Source organism: Pseudophryne corroboree, chromosome 6 (assembly GCF_028390025.1).
Source record: "Pseudophryne corroboree isolate aPseCor3 chromosome 6, aPseCor3.hap2, whole genome shotgun sequence".
In the NCBI taxonomy this organism is placed as follows: Eukaryota; Metazoa; Chordata; class Amphibia; order Anura; family Myobatrachidae; genus Pseudophryne; species Pseudophryne corroboree.
In genome coordinates this window covers 709,984,562-709,998,796 of record NC_086449.1, presented here as the reverse complement: position 1 = coordinate 709,998,796, position 14,235 = coordinate 709,984,562, and positions in this window count along the sequence as shown.

Below are 14,235 nucleotides of genomic sequence, written 5' to 3'. Positions count from 1 at the left end.
ATATTAATGTCTGCTGTGACACACTGAATAGATATACATTAGTCTATATATATATATATATATATATATACACACTGTCGAAGTCAAAAAAATATTGCAGTACACACATCACGTACAAACTACACACAGATGGCCTCCGTGCGCGTACTTGTTCTGCCGTGCATGCACATATTCGCAATTTGCGTATGGTCGCTCCCGCGGTCCTACGTATTAGTGCGTGGTATGGGTAATTACGGTAGAGTTTGTGATCGCATAGGAAAGCCATAAAAACACATTACATATTTAATACAAATAGTGCACAATGTACCCATAGTCTCCCTGCATCACACCAGCAAGTTACAATAGTTTAAATGGTATCAGAACAAAGGGATTCACCTTTACAGGATAGGAGGGGACAGAACTAGGTTATAAGGTGGTGTTTGGTATCCAGCTGTAGGGTATATTAAGAGCAATATTCCGGTGTTGGTTTGCAGAAGATCGCACGTTCCTGCGCATAGTTATGTGCAGGAGCAGAATATAAATATTTACTGTGTTTACTGTACATTTGGTATGCGGCGGGAACCCAGTGGAGACCACCTGCAAGTGCACCTGGAACAGACATCGCCCACCTATTCAAACCAACCTATGACCTCTCCTGTACTGTAAATGACCATCCCTGTGTCCAATGGACCAAGAGATTACAGTATCCATTGTGTTAGGTTTTGGAATATTGTATAAAAGAGCCAGCTGCATGCCCGGCCAGACACAGACTCTGAAGGTCATCTACCTTGATGACTGAGGACCAGACTGGGAAGCGCAGGCGAAACCAAACACGTATGTAACATTGACTGTAGCCATTATTCTATTGTATTGTATTGTATTGTTATTGTAACCCCCTTTAAGTAATTACATGTTGGTGTGTCGGAACCCGGCATTTTAAGTACAATCTGGTGTCGTGTCTCCTTTCCTTGCTAAGGTTGTAAGTGTATTACAGTCACACGTGCAGCTGCTAAGTGCTCACGGTGTATCTTTGAGTGTGTACGCACTGAGTGTACTTTGTACGGCCAGCGCGGTGTTTGTACGTAAAGTACATACACTGTACGGGGCCTGTACGCTAATGGTGTAAAAAGAACGTAGGCTAAGGATTGAGTACAGTGGCCGCAGCGGCTCCATTTGAAGTGTATTAAATGTCTTTTTAAAGTAGTGCTTTTAGCCCTGTAAGTAAACCGATGTTTACAGTTGGGGGCTCAGATCCGGTTTTCACATGCTCACAGCCTAACAGGTCATAGCAGACTTAATCTAGCAGCAAAGGGTGGAAAGTTATCCTACGTAACCTTTTCCTGGTCAGTGGATGTTCTAAAAACCCTATTTGTGTGCTGTTAGATTGCGTCTGTTCTGTCTGGTCTGCAGAGGTGCTGATAGAACCTGTAAAACAGGAAAAAAGCTATTTAAAAATCTGTGAATTTTATTTTGGTGCTAAAAGCATACACAAAGGGCACTGATACTTTGCATACTCTCTCACATTGTTGCCGATTTAGATTGCTAGATTTGTTTAGATCTGTGTGAAATTGGATACATTTGTTGCTATATAGTTAAATTTGAAATAAAAGTGTTTAAGGAGGTAAATATAAAGCACAACACGCAGGTCTGGCCCGGTTGTTACACAGAACAAGCGGTTGTGCTTGTGAGCGATTATAGTTAGCATTGCTCACATTTATAGAGGTTGTGGGATTTGTTTTATTGCAGACGCACGTTTTCTACACGTGTCTCGGACAAAGTACAGGGCCGCGCACGCAGCGTAAAAGACACGCACGGTCGCGTGTTTACGCAAAGTGCGTAAGAGTGCGGACGCTAAGTACAAATTACACGATAGTTTCATTCAGTTAAAAGATGGGACAGTAGCCATGCTACAATAGCACATAACTATCCGGTTTCAAAAGCAGATTAGTAGAAAACTTTTGTTTAAACTGTATTGCCTCTGGGGGTAAAGCCGCCGATCAGAACGAGTGAAAAATTTTATGTACAGAAAAAAAAAGCATATTTGAGTGAGTGAAAGTAGGAGTGAACGCATTGAACCCCGGGAATTCGGGATCCCGTAGTTAGTACACCAAGTGAGTGGAGGCTTGGCGGCGTGAGGCGGCTGACTCACATTAGTACAGATTTGGAATATTTAAGTCGCGAGGAGACTTACACAGGAGCATGGTAGGGAATTGTGAATTGTGAACTTGGTGACCCATATAGTTTTGTTGATATGCTCCGGCTGAGGTTTCGCAGCTTGTGATTCAATTCCAGTGGTCGTAGGGTGGATAGGTAACAAGTACCTATATGCTGTGCGATTGGACCGCACGTTTGTGGGTGCGATACATAGCGCAACTTGATACCCCTTTACGAGCTTTGCATAAAATCAAGGTATCATTATCGCTGTATAGAGCATACGCAAGCGTGATTTGTGTACAAGTGCATAAAGGGAGTTTTCGCTGGTCTCTCTCAGGAAAATCTCCAATGACAGATATTTACTGGAAAGGGTAAGTCACTCCTAAAAACTTCCAGTAAATATAAGCCAATTATGGTCCACACGCTGAAGTTTATTGTGACGAATGGGTACATATGACTGACAACGATAGGGTATCATTCCCTAGGGTGGGCAGCTTTGAACCAGAGGTACTGCAGAATGTAGGCAGTATAATATGTCTGCTTAAATCTAGAAAACAAAGGATTAGACAGAACGATTGTTTAAAACTGTGGCAACAAGAGGGGGAGATGCAAAGGGAACAAACTCGCAAAGCAAGTTCTAAACCTAGCAGGAATGAGGACACAAACACACCATTATCGACACAGGTCGAGAGGGAAGAGATGGCTACAGTCAATGGTATATCTATGAATGATAGTAGAATGCAAGATAAATGTATTAACCCTGATTTTTGCAAGATGTATCCTGTTTTGAAGTCTTTCCAAGGTTATAGGTCAGAGGAAGATGAAGGACCCAGCCAAATCGCAGCTCTCATTCAGGCAGTCGCCTTGCAGGAAATTCAGGTGGGGCCTGTCCATCCAGTTAGAGCAGTAACAGTATTCCCCACTGAAAGAACTGGTGAGGTCACAGCTACCGGTAAGTGTGAGACGGGTCATTGCACAGAGACAACCCCTTACAGCAAACAGATTAGGAATGGAATGGTAGGATTACATCCTATCTTGGAAATACTAACTCCCAATGGGGGAACCGATAGTCAGGGAGAAATCCTCACCAGGAATAATGCAATGTATTGCCCGTGGTCCAGAGCTGAGCTGCAGTCAATCATTTCAGAATTCCCCGATCCCCGGAAGCATTTAGCCCAATGTCAGAAGTTTAGCAGAGATCTGGGTAATGCTCATGAACCAGCTAACAAAGATTGGCGGATATTTTTTAAAACGTGCTTACCCCCTAATATTGACACCCAAAAATGTATTACTGATTGTAGGTTAGAGTTGGATAGTCCTATGACTGACGGAAACAATCAGGAGAATGTGGAACGAATTAACATGCAAATAGAGTTGTATTTCCCCAGTACTGTTAAAAGGAGAAGAATTTTCTCCATAAAACAGAGGGAAAATGAAATGGCATCCGAATGTTTCCATCGGGCCCTGCAAATAATGGATAGATGCATTGGGATATCAGATACAGGGAACGATGCGAATTACAGGGAGGTGGCTGTCTCTGTGCTAATGGACGGGCTCAATAAGACAGTAAGGGACAGGGTACAAACATCTTTGCCTAATTGGAGAGGGTCACAGTAGCTTGTCTTAGAGAATGCGCAATTGAACACCAAAAGAATATTGCTAGGTGCAGAAAACAACAGGAGGAGAAGCTGATGACAATAAGTTTACAGGCTCTGACAGGAAAGCCCCATCAGACCAAACCCCAGACCCCTGTTGTTTGGAAAAGACAGAGAATATGTTACATTTGTAAAAAGGAAGGACATTTTGCTAGAGATTGTAGGAATAGTAGGACACATAGTCAATATAGACCCCTAGACAGAGAAAACAAGCCACATTATTAAACACATAGACGGGATCAAGGGACATATAGTAAGGAATCACGAGCCATATAGAAAACACAGATTCAGTTAATGGGAAGAACGGAATAAATGCAACTTTACCCTTTTGACAAAACTTGGTGGGGTTAAGATGAGGCCTCTAAACTTTTGCTTCTTTCTCTAGCAGAAATGGCCCCTGATTAACTCAACAGGAGTTTTGTTAGGGATGGTATACATATAGCGTGCTCCCGCCCGGGAAGTACAAACTTTAGGGAGGGGGTTGTACCAGCGCACTGGGTTTATTGAGCTCGGCGAGCTGCTTACAAAGTAGGGTGACTGACCTACGGGAACTACTAAACAATTTGTGATTTGTAGCGCTCAACCTATGTGGGTATGTAAATGATGATGCTGTGAAACCACGTGAAATTTCAAAAAGGTAATTGGTTTTATTATTAGAGAAAACAAATGCATATTTGGTGTGCATGCATTGCGAAATATCAATTAAAATTGATCTGTTAAAGAAATGTCCTGGGTATTGATGTAATAAATATTGAGGATGGTACAATGCTGGAGCAAAGTTCTGGGGTGCACAACCAGATTGATATATCTGTAATCTCGGTGGTGTACAGTATCCAGTTAATTCTAAGAAAAAGACTAAAAGAAAAAAAGAGGGGTTTTTTTGTTTTGTTTTGAATGGAAAATAAAAATTAAAATAAAAATCAAGATGAAAATAAAAATAGGAAAAAATGAATATATGTTAATTAGAAAAAATATCCGTAAAGGAAAACGGTGGGTCTGTTTAGCTGTAACCCAGCTGGTCCCAAATGGTATTATGGAGTGAAAGTCACTTATAGAGTAGTCAGCGGCGTCCCGCTGTCTATTGGCTCGAGCTACTGATGGTACCGGCTTACGGTGATTGCGGTGTTTCCCCGGGGTTCAAGGTGCGCCTGGTGCGGGGAGGGTAAGGGGACAGGGAGCACCGGACTGACCAGGCCCCGTGGGAAGGGATTCCCCCCTCTGTCCTTGTTCGGACAGTGATGGGAGATCCGGCCACCACAGGGACTGATCTGGCGGCGATTGGCTAGTGTGGGCTTGTTCCGAGCCGTCACTGCCCACCGTCCGCCGGGACCTGAGCTACTTGACCCGTCTCTCCCCCCTCCTCCGCTGATCGGCTCAGATAACACCTCACCGGCTTACCTCTTCTCCTTCGAGTCTCTCTCCGTCACTGCTGGCTTCTTCCGGGTAGGGGAGTCACGTGACCCCCGCTCGGCTGGTCTCACAAGAGTTCCACGGCCCGTACTGTCTGTCGGTGTCGGTGTGAGTTTAGTGGTAGATGCCCAACGCGTTTCAACCCTCTAGGGGTCTTCTTCCAGGGATTCGTGAGTGATGTTTGAAAGTCGTTTCACCCTTTAAAAGGGGAAATGGTTCAGTCTCATTGGTTCATATCCCGGTGTACGCCCCCTTGTGGTTTCTTCTGTTTCAATTGGTCTCTCGAAACCTCAATCATGTTATGTAAACATAGAAGGGAAGCTTCGAGTGTCGTTTGTGTGTGCGATGAGGACAAGAATTCATCAGTTTTATTCTATCAATATGGATTGCTATTGATCATATTAGTTTACTTGCTTTATTGATGGTGTATCCTAATCTCCCTGTGTAACCATCAGTTTGAATATGGTTGTCGGTGATATATGCTCGAGTGTTAATCTGCTGATAAATGACTTGTTCTGGACACATGTTGCACCATCACAATTGCGTCTCCAAAAATGGAGAATGGATGATTGGTTGAGAGTAATGTTTACTTTCTTAAAATTGGGTTATGACATAACTATAGTGTAATCGTATTTGATAAGGTTAGCCTCATGTACCCGTGTATATATCATGACGTTAATTCATAACTGATTCATATATGTAAGTTTATCGGTTTATTTGCGCCCATGGTTGAGGTGTGTAATCTCTATATATGGAATCCTGATATAATGCACTATGTGTGTGGCTAGGTAGCCCGTGTTGTCATGTGTCACTGGGTACTGGGAATGTACAGTTCTGTTATTGGTGTGGGGAAAGGGGGGGGGGGGGGAGGAGGGAAGGATAAAGGAGGGGAAAAAGGGGGGGGGAGGGCCTGATATATGTTACAATGATGTGAGTATGGATCTAATCTCAGATGTGTCAATGATTGCAAATTATGGCCTTCACTTCATTATCTAGATTGTGCCCCTGTGGTGCAAAAGTCTTGAGTTCAAATATCCATCTCAACTCTGTTGTGTTCATGTGATGCATAAAGTCTCCACCCCTCCAGTTTTGTTGCACTCCTTGTATGCCCATGAATTTCAGAGTATCTGGTTCACTGTTATGTATTTCTTTATAATGTCGTGACAGACTATGTTCTTCATAGCCCTTTTTGATATTCCTTATATGCTCACTTATTCTTATCTTGAGCGGTCGTGCTGTTCTCCCTACGTATTGTTTTTTACACGGACATTCTAGGAGATAAATGACCCCTTTGCTGGTGCAGGTCAATCTTTCTTTCACTTTGTATTTCTTATTTGTGGTGTACGATGTGAATTCTGAAATTGGTCGAGTGCTTCGCATTTTTGCGTTCCTACATCCTTGGCAGAACCCGCAAAAATAGAAGCCACTCTTAGGAATGCTTCCATCTATACTGGTTTGTTTCCATTCTTGTGGGGGTATATGATTATGAACTAAACTTTTCTTGATGTCTGGTGCTTTTCTAAACACGAACTTTGGTCCTGTTGGTAAAATGTCATTTAGGATTTCATCTTCTAATAACAGTGGCCAATGTTTCTTAATGATGTGTCTTACTTGGTTAGCTTGTCCTGAATAATTCGTTATAAATGGAATATTGTTGTCGTGGTGTCTCTCTTTTTCCTCCTTGTCTTTATAACTGAGCAATTTTTCTCTGTCTATTGTTGTAACTTCTTCAAAGGCCTGTCTGACCTGATCAGTCTTGTATAATTTGTCTGTGAATTTGACAGCTAATTCCTGACCTTGTATGTGATAATCCTCTAATTTCGAGCAGTTTCTACGGATTCTCAATAATTGTCCCTTAGGTACAGTTTGAAGCCAGCTGGGATGGTGCCAGCTGCTGGCCAGGATAAAGCTATTGACATCTACAGGTTTCTGGTAGGTCTTGGTGTGTATCTGTCCTTCGTCTATAAATATGTTAAGATCTAGAAAATCTACACTAGTTTTACTGTAGTTCGTGGTGAATTTCAGATTGTTAGTATTGGAGTTCATGTAGTGTAGGAACTCTGTTAATGACTGTTCATCACCCCGTCAGATGATTAGTATGTCGTCAATATAACGTCTCCAGAGCACGAGATTCGCCCCAAGCTCGGGATTGGACCAGATGTTGAGGTCTTCCCACCAACTCATAAAGAGATTGGCATAGCTTGGGGCGAATCTCGTGCCCATGGCGGTGCCCCTAGCCTGAAGGTAGAATTGGTTTTCAAACCAGACATAGTTGTGTTGTAGTATGAATGTTATGCTATCTAGCATAAAGTTTATTTGAGGTGATGTCATACTGTTGTCCTTGTGTAAATGGTAATCTATGCTGGCTATTCCTTGGTCATGATCAATCACTGTATACAGGGATGTTATGTCAGTTGTGACCAACCACAGATCATCATCCCATTTGATGTCTTGTAGAAGGTTGAGGACATGTGTAGTATCTCTAAGATATGACTGTTGTTGTTGGACATAGGGTTGTAAGATGGTATCTAGATATTCAGAAAGATGTGATGTTAATGATCCTATACCCGATATTATTGGTCTCCCCGGAGGATGAGTGGAATTTTTGTGTATTTTTGGTAAATAGTAAAAAACTGGAATTATTGGATGTTGTGTGTGAATGAAGTCCTGTTCATTTTTGTTTAAGATCCCATTACAGAATCCTTTTGATGTAAGTGTCTCTAACTGTTTTTTGAATTGTTGTGTCGGGTCAAGACTTAGCTTGGTGTATGTCTCGCTGTCGTCTAGAATTCTATGTGCCTCTGTCAGATAGTCTGCTTTGTTTAGCACAACTATACCCCCTCCTTTGTCCGCGGGTTTAATTATGATTGAATTGTTGTCTTGTAAATCTTTAAGTGCTTCCTGTTCTTTTTTGGTCATGTTGCTGGTGGGTCTCTTAGTTCTAATTTTGTCTATGTCTTTCTCCACCATCTTGACAAATGCATCTATTTGTGATCCTTTCATGTGACTTGGATAAAATTTGGATGGTGGCTTGAAGGTAGTGTGTTTGATGGTGTCTGTGGTAGTTGTTGTTTCTGAGTGATTCCTAATGGCTGCTGGAGTGGTGGTTGCAAAGAATTTTTTTGAGGGTCAGTTTGCGTGTGAATTTGTGCAGATCTAGATAAGTATGGAACTTGTCAATTTTGTTGGTTGGGGCATATTTGAGGCCTTTGTCCAATAATTTGAGGTGGTCATCAGTAAGTGTGATGTTGCTGAGGTTGAACACTCCCTTTCCTAATTCTACATTCTTTTCTGAGGTGGTGTTCTTGTTCCTTTCCCCTCCTCTACATCCTCTTCTAGTTTTTCTAACTTCCTTTTGAGGTTTTTGTTCGGAGTGCTGTTGGTTTGTAGTGCCCGGCCCACTATTGGAGTCAGCTCTAAAAAAAGACTTTGATTCTGGTTTACACATGATGTAGTCGGTGGATCTTCTATCTGACCTGTAGTTGACTGTTGGTCGTTCGGAATGTTCTGAAGGATTGACACTGTCTCAGTGGATGTCCCTTCGTTGGCCAATAGACTATATTGATGACTGTTGGCCCAACCTCTCTCAAGTGATTGTCTGGCTAAATTGTCGTAGTGTATTTCGTCTGCTAATTCGTATATGGAAAATGAGACTTCTGTCTCAGTACTAGTGTCATTAGAGTTTATTGACTGCTCGAGAACTGTCTGTGGGAACTGTTCTGATTTACTGTGTACCTTTTTCATGTATTGTTGGTAGGTTAGATTTAGCTTCTTGTAAACAGGGCTGACCTGCAGGTGATTGGTCCTGTGTGTATTGTGTTTGATGAGAGGGGGTCTTTTCTGGGGTTGTTGGAGCAGATTCCGTGTTTTTTTTATACCAAATTTGTCCCTGAGAATTTTGCGCTTCTTCACTTCAATTATTTTGTTTTCTCCTCTCAATAGTCGATTGGCCGTTAATTCAGCCAATTTGTTGTATTCTAGTTCATTTTTGTATGGTTCTAGTTGTCTATCTAATTCATTGATTTCTGTATTGAGTGTTTGGAGGTACCCTTCATTGTGTGTGATAAGTAGTTCGGTGAGTTTGGTGGAACAATCTTGTAGTATGGTGTCCCACTTTGTCATGAATGAAGGATTGTCTTGAAAATGTGTAGGTGTTTTTTTGATTTTGAGACCTTTTGGTATTAGAGTGTTGTGTAGATACCACTTAAGTGTATGATTGTCCCACCATACATGTGTCTCTTTGTTGATGAGTTTTTCTAATTGTAAGAATGTGTGACAGAATTCATGGTTTGTCCCTGTTTGTTCATGTGTCTTTATTAATGTGGAAAACACAGATTGTGCCCTCGTGTCTCTATTGGTTCTGATGTCCGTCAGTCCCATATGTGGACCCTTGCTGCTGGTAAATGGTCACTTACAAATGCACTTACTTTAGGGAGGGGGTTGTACCAGCGCACTGGGTTTATTGAGCTCGGCGAGCTGCTTACAAAGTAGGGTGACTGACCTACGGGAACTACTAAACAATTTGTGATTTGTAGCGCTCAACCTATGTGGGTATGTAAATGATGATGCTGTGAAACCACGTGAAATTTCAAAAAGGTAATTGGTTTTATTATTAGAGAAAACAAATGCATATTTGGTGTGCATGCATTGCGAAATATCAATTAAAATTGATCTGTTAAAGAAATGTCCTGGGTATTGATGTAATAAATATTGAGGATGGTACAATGCTGGAGCAAAGTTCTGGGGTGCACAACCAGATTGATATATCTGTAATCTCGGTGGTGTACAGTATCCAGTTAATTCTAAGAAAAAGACTAAAAGAAAAAAAGAGGGGTTTTTTTGTTTTGTTTTGAATGGAAAATAAAAATTAAAATAAAAATCAAGATGAAAATAAAAATAAAAATAGGAAAAAATGAATATATGTTAATTAGAAAAAATATCCGTAAAGGAAAACGGTGGGTCTGTTTAGCTGTAACCCAGCTGGTCCCAAATGGTATTATGGAGTGAAAGTCACTTATAGAGTAGTCAGCGGCGTCCCGCTGTCTATTGGCTCGAGCTACTGATGGTACCGGCTTACGGTGATTGCGGTGTTTCCCCGGGGTTCAAGGTGCGCCTGGTGCGGTGAGGGTAAGGGGACAGGGGAGCACCGGACTGACCAGGCCCGTGGGAAGGGATTCCCCCCTCTGTCCTTGTTCGGACAGTGATGGGAGATCCGGCCACCACAGGGACTGATCTGGCGGCGATTGGCTAGTGTGGGCTTGTTCCGAGCCGTCACTGCCCACCGTCCGCCGGGACCTGAGCTACTTGACCCGTCTCTCCCCCCTCCTCCGCTGATCGGCTCAGATAACACCTCACCGGCTTACCTCTTCTCCTTCGGGTCTCTCTCCGTCACTGCTGGCTTCTTCCGGGTAGGGGAGTCACGTGACCCCCGCTCGGCTGGTCTCACAAGAGTTCCACGGCCCGTACTGTCTGTCGGTGTCGGTGTGAGTTTAGTGGTAGATGCCCAACGCGTTTCAACCCTCTAGGGGTCTTCTTCCAGGGATTCGTGAGTGATGTTTGAAAGTCGTTTCACCCTTTAAAAGGGGAAATGGTTCAGTCTCATTGGTTCATATCCCGGTGTACGCCCCCTTGTGGTTTCTTCTGTTTCAATTGGTCTCTCGAAACCTCAATCATGTTATGTAAACATAGAAGGGAAGCTTCGAGTGTCGTTTGTGTGTGCGATGAGGACAAGAATTCATCAGTTTTATTCTATCAATATGGATTGCTATTGATCACTATAGTTATGTCATACACCAATTTTAAGAAAGTAAACATTACTCTCAACCAATCATCCATTCTCCATTTTTGGAGACGCAACATGTGTCCAGAACAAGTCATTTATCAGCAGATTAACACTCGAGCATATATCACCGACAACCATATTCAAACTGATGGTTACACAGGGAGATTAGGATACACCACCAATAAAGCAAGTAAACTAATATGATCAATAGCAATCCATATTGATAGAATAAAACTGATGAATTCTTGTCCTCATCGCACACACAAACGACACTCGAAGCTTCCCTTCTATGTTTACATAACATGATCGAGGTTTCGAGAGACCAATTGAAACAGAAGAAACCACAAGGGGGCGTACACCGGGATATGAACCAATGAGACTGAACCATTTCCCCTTTTAAAGGGTGAAACGACTTTCAAACATCACTCACGAATCCCTGGAAGAAGACCCCTAGAGGGTTGAAACGCGTTGGGCATCTACCACTAAACTCACACCGACACCGACAGACAGTACGGGCCGTGGAACTCTTGTGAGACCAGCCGAGCGGGGGTCACGTGACTCCCCTACCCGGAAGAAGCCAGCAGTGACGGAGAGAGACCCGAAGGAGAAGAGGTAAGCCGGTGAGGTGTTATCTGAGCCGATCAGCGGAGGAGGGGGGAGAGACGGGTCAAGTAGCTCAGGTCCCGGCGGACGGTGGGCAGTGACGGCTCGGAACAAGCCCACACTAGCCAATCGCCGCCAGATCAGTCCCTGTGGTGGCCGGATCTCCCATCACTGTCCGAACAAGGACAGAGGGGGGAATCCCTTCCCACGGGGCCTGGTCAGTCCGGTGCTCCCTGTCCCCTTACCCTCCCCGCACCAGGCGCACCTTGAACCCCGGGGAAACACCGCAATCACCGTAAGCCGGTACCATCAGTAGCTCGAGCCAATAGACAGCGGGACGCCGCTGACTACTCTATAAGTGACTTTCACTCCATAATACCATTTGGGACCAGCTGGGTTACAGCTAAACAGACCCACCGTTTTCCTTTACGGATATTTTTTCTAATTAACATATATTCATTTTTTCCTATTTTTATTTTTATTTTCATCTTGATTTTTATTTTAATTTTTATTTTCCATTCAAAACAAAACAAAAAAACCCCTCTTTTTTTCTTTTAGTCTTTTTCTTAGAATTAACTGGATACTGTACACCACCGAGATTACAGATATATCAATCTGGTTGTGCACCCCAGAACTTTGCTCCAGCATTGTACCATCCTCAATATTTATTACATCAATACCCAGGACATTTCTTTAACAGATCAATTTTAATTGATATTTCGCAATGCATGCACACCAAATATGCATTTGTTTTCTCTAATAATAAAACCAATTACCTTTTTGAAATTTCACGTGGTTTCACAGCATCATCATTTACATACCCACATAGGTTGAGCGCTACAAATCACAAATTGTTCCCGGGAAGTACAAAAGTTTGTTGGATACCCACGAAGACTAAGGTTGCATTTCACTGTTCTAGATGCATGTCCATCACAGGTAGAGGAAATTATCTCACAGATACCGGGTTCCCTACGAACTTAGGATGGACAGGACACTGGATTGATGGCTGGGATAGTCCCAGTAGAGATACGACATGCATAGAAATTTTTTTAGGGGGAGCAGACCTAGTAGACAATCACTTCCCCATAGTGCCCAATCCAGTTGTCAAATTTTATAAAATCCTCTTTGCCTCTACAAACTTATCTGTTACTAACCTCTATGTGATTTTTCTTCAAAGTTTCCCCTCATCCCTTACGTTCACCGACAGGAGGGAACAATACATGGGCCCGTTACAGTTCAAACGCCACATGCCTACTCGGTCCTTCAGAAGCGTTCCCTGCTGCCACAAATACTGCTACATTCACTGCAAAGAAAACTGTGCAGGAATTTGTGTGTAGATATGGTATCCCTAGAATAATTGACAGTGATAGGGGTACCCATTTTACAGGTGAAGTCTTTCAGGTCATGTGCAAACTGATGGGAATTAATAGCAAGCTGCATGCTCCGTACCGGTCACAGGCGAGTGCAAAGGTAGAGAGAGTGAACAGCACTATTAAGAACAAGCTGAGCAAATTAATGGCTGACACTGGATTGTTGTGGCCAGAGGCTTTGCCACTAGTGTTGTACAGCATCAGAACCACTCCCAGGTCTCCACTTAACTTATCACCCTTTGAAATTCTTTTTGGTTGACAACCTCATGTAATGATAGACCCCAGGATGATTTGAAATGCAATAATGAAGTGACTGTGAAATATTTGGTTGGGATGAGCCAGCAGCTGAGAAATCAACAAAGAAATCTAAAGCTGGTTATTCCTGACTTACCGAACAGTAATTGTCATGACACTGAGCCTGGGGATTATGTGATGATTCGAAATTTCTTGCACTCAGGTTGCCTCATAGACAGGTGGGAAGGACCATACCAAGCCTTGTTAACCAGTGTGTTCCAAGTGAACTGTGTGTTCAAAGAGTAAGGCAAATAGAACCTCGTATCACTAGAGTGTTTGTTCCGGGAAAGTTGAGAGGCAGGACTGTTGAAAGGCATCTGAGCATGGAGAGCAACAAGATCTAGGACGGTTGTCGCACCATTTTATTTTTTCACCTCCCCCTGCATTTTCCTTTCTTTTCTCCTTCTTATTTTCCTTCTTTCCCCTAACGAAATGGATCTATCACAAGAGACTGCGTTTCGGGTTCTGCTAGTAATTCTGTTTTTGATCAGGACAATTTGCTTTGGTGAGGGTCCCAGAGAGGTCGAGCAGGGATCTGGAATTAGTTCTGATGGCGAGTACGAATTTGCAGGATCTCAGGAGCAGCACATCACTCTAGTAAAGGCTGGTATCAGTAAGCGCTCTGGTAGTCATAGAGCTCGGAGGCACTGTGAAGTGATATTGTCTGATGAATATTGTATTTGTAGGAATTGTGAGAACATAGTAGAGGATGGGTGCATCCAGAGATGTCAGTCCAACCTTAATATCGACATGGACCGCCATCCGTTGAGTGATTACCACTCACTAGTGGGTAAGGTCTTAAACCAAACAGAATGCTGGGTGTGCTCACAGGTACCTCAAGGTCAGAGTAAGTCAGGATTAGTACCATACCCTTTAGCAATAGATGAGGTACTCGAATTACGGAGTGGGAGACCGGTGGAAAAGAAATTCAATATCTCCAGGCCCCCTAGTTTGAAGCTCCACCAGTATCATGTAGACAGGTCCTTAT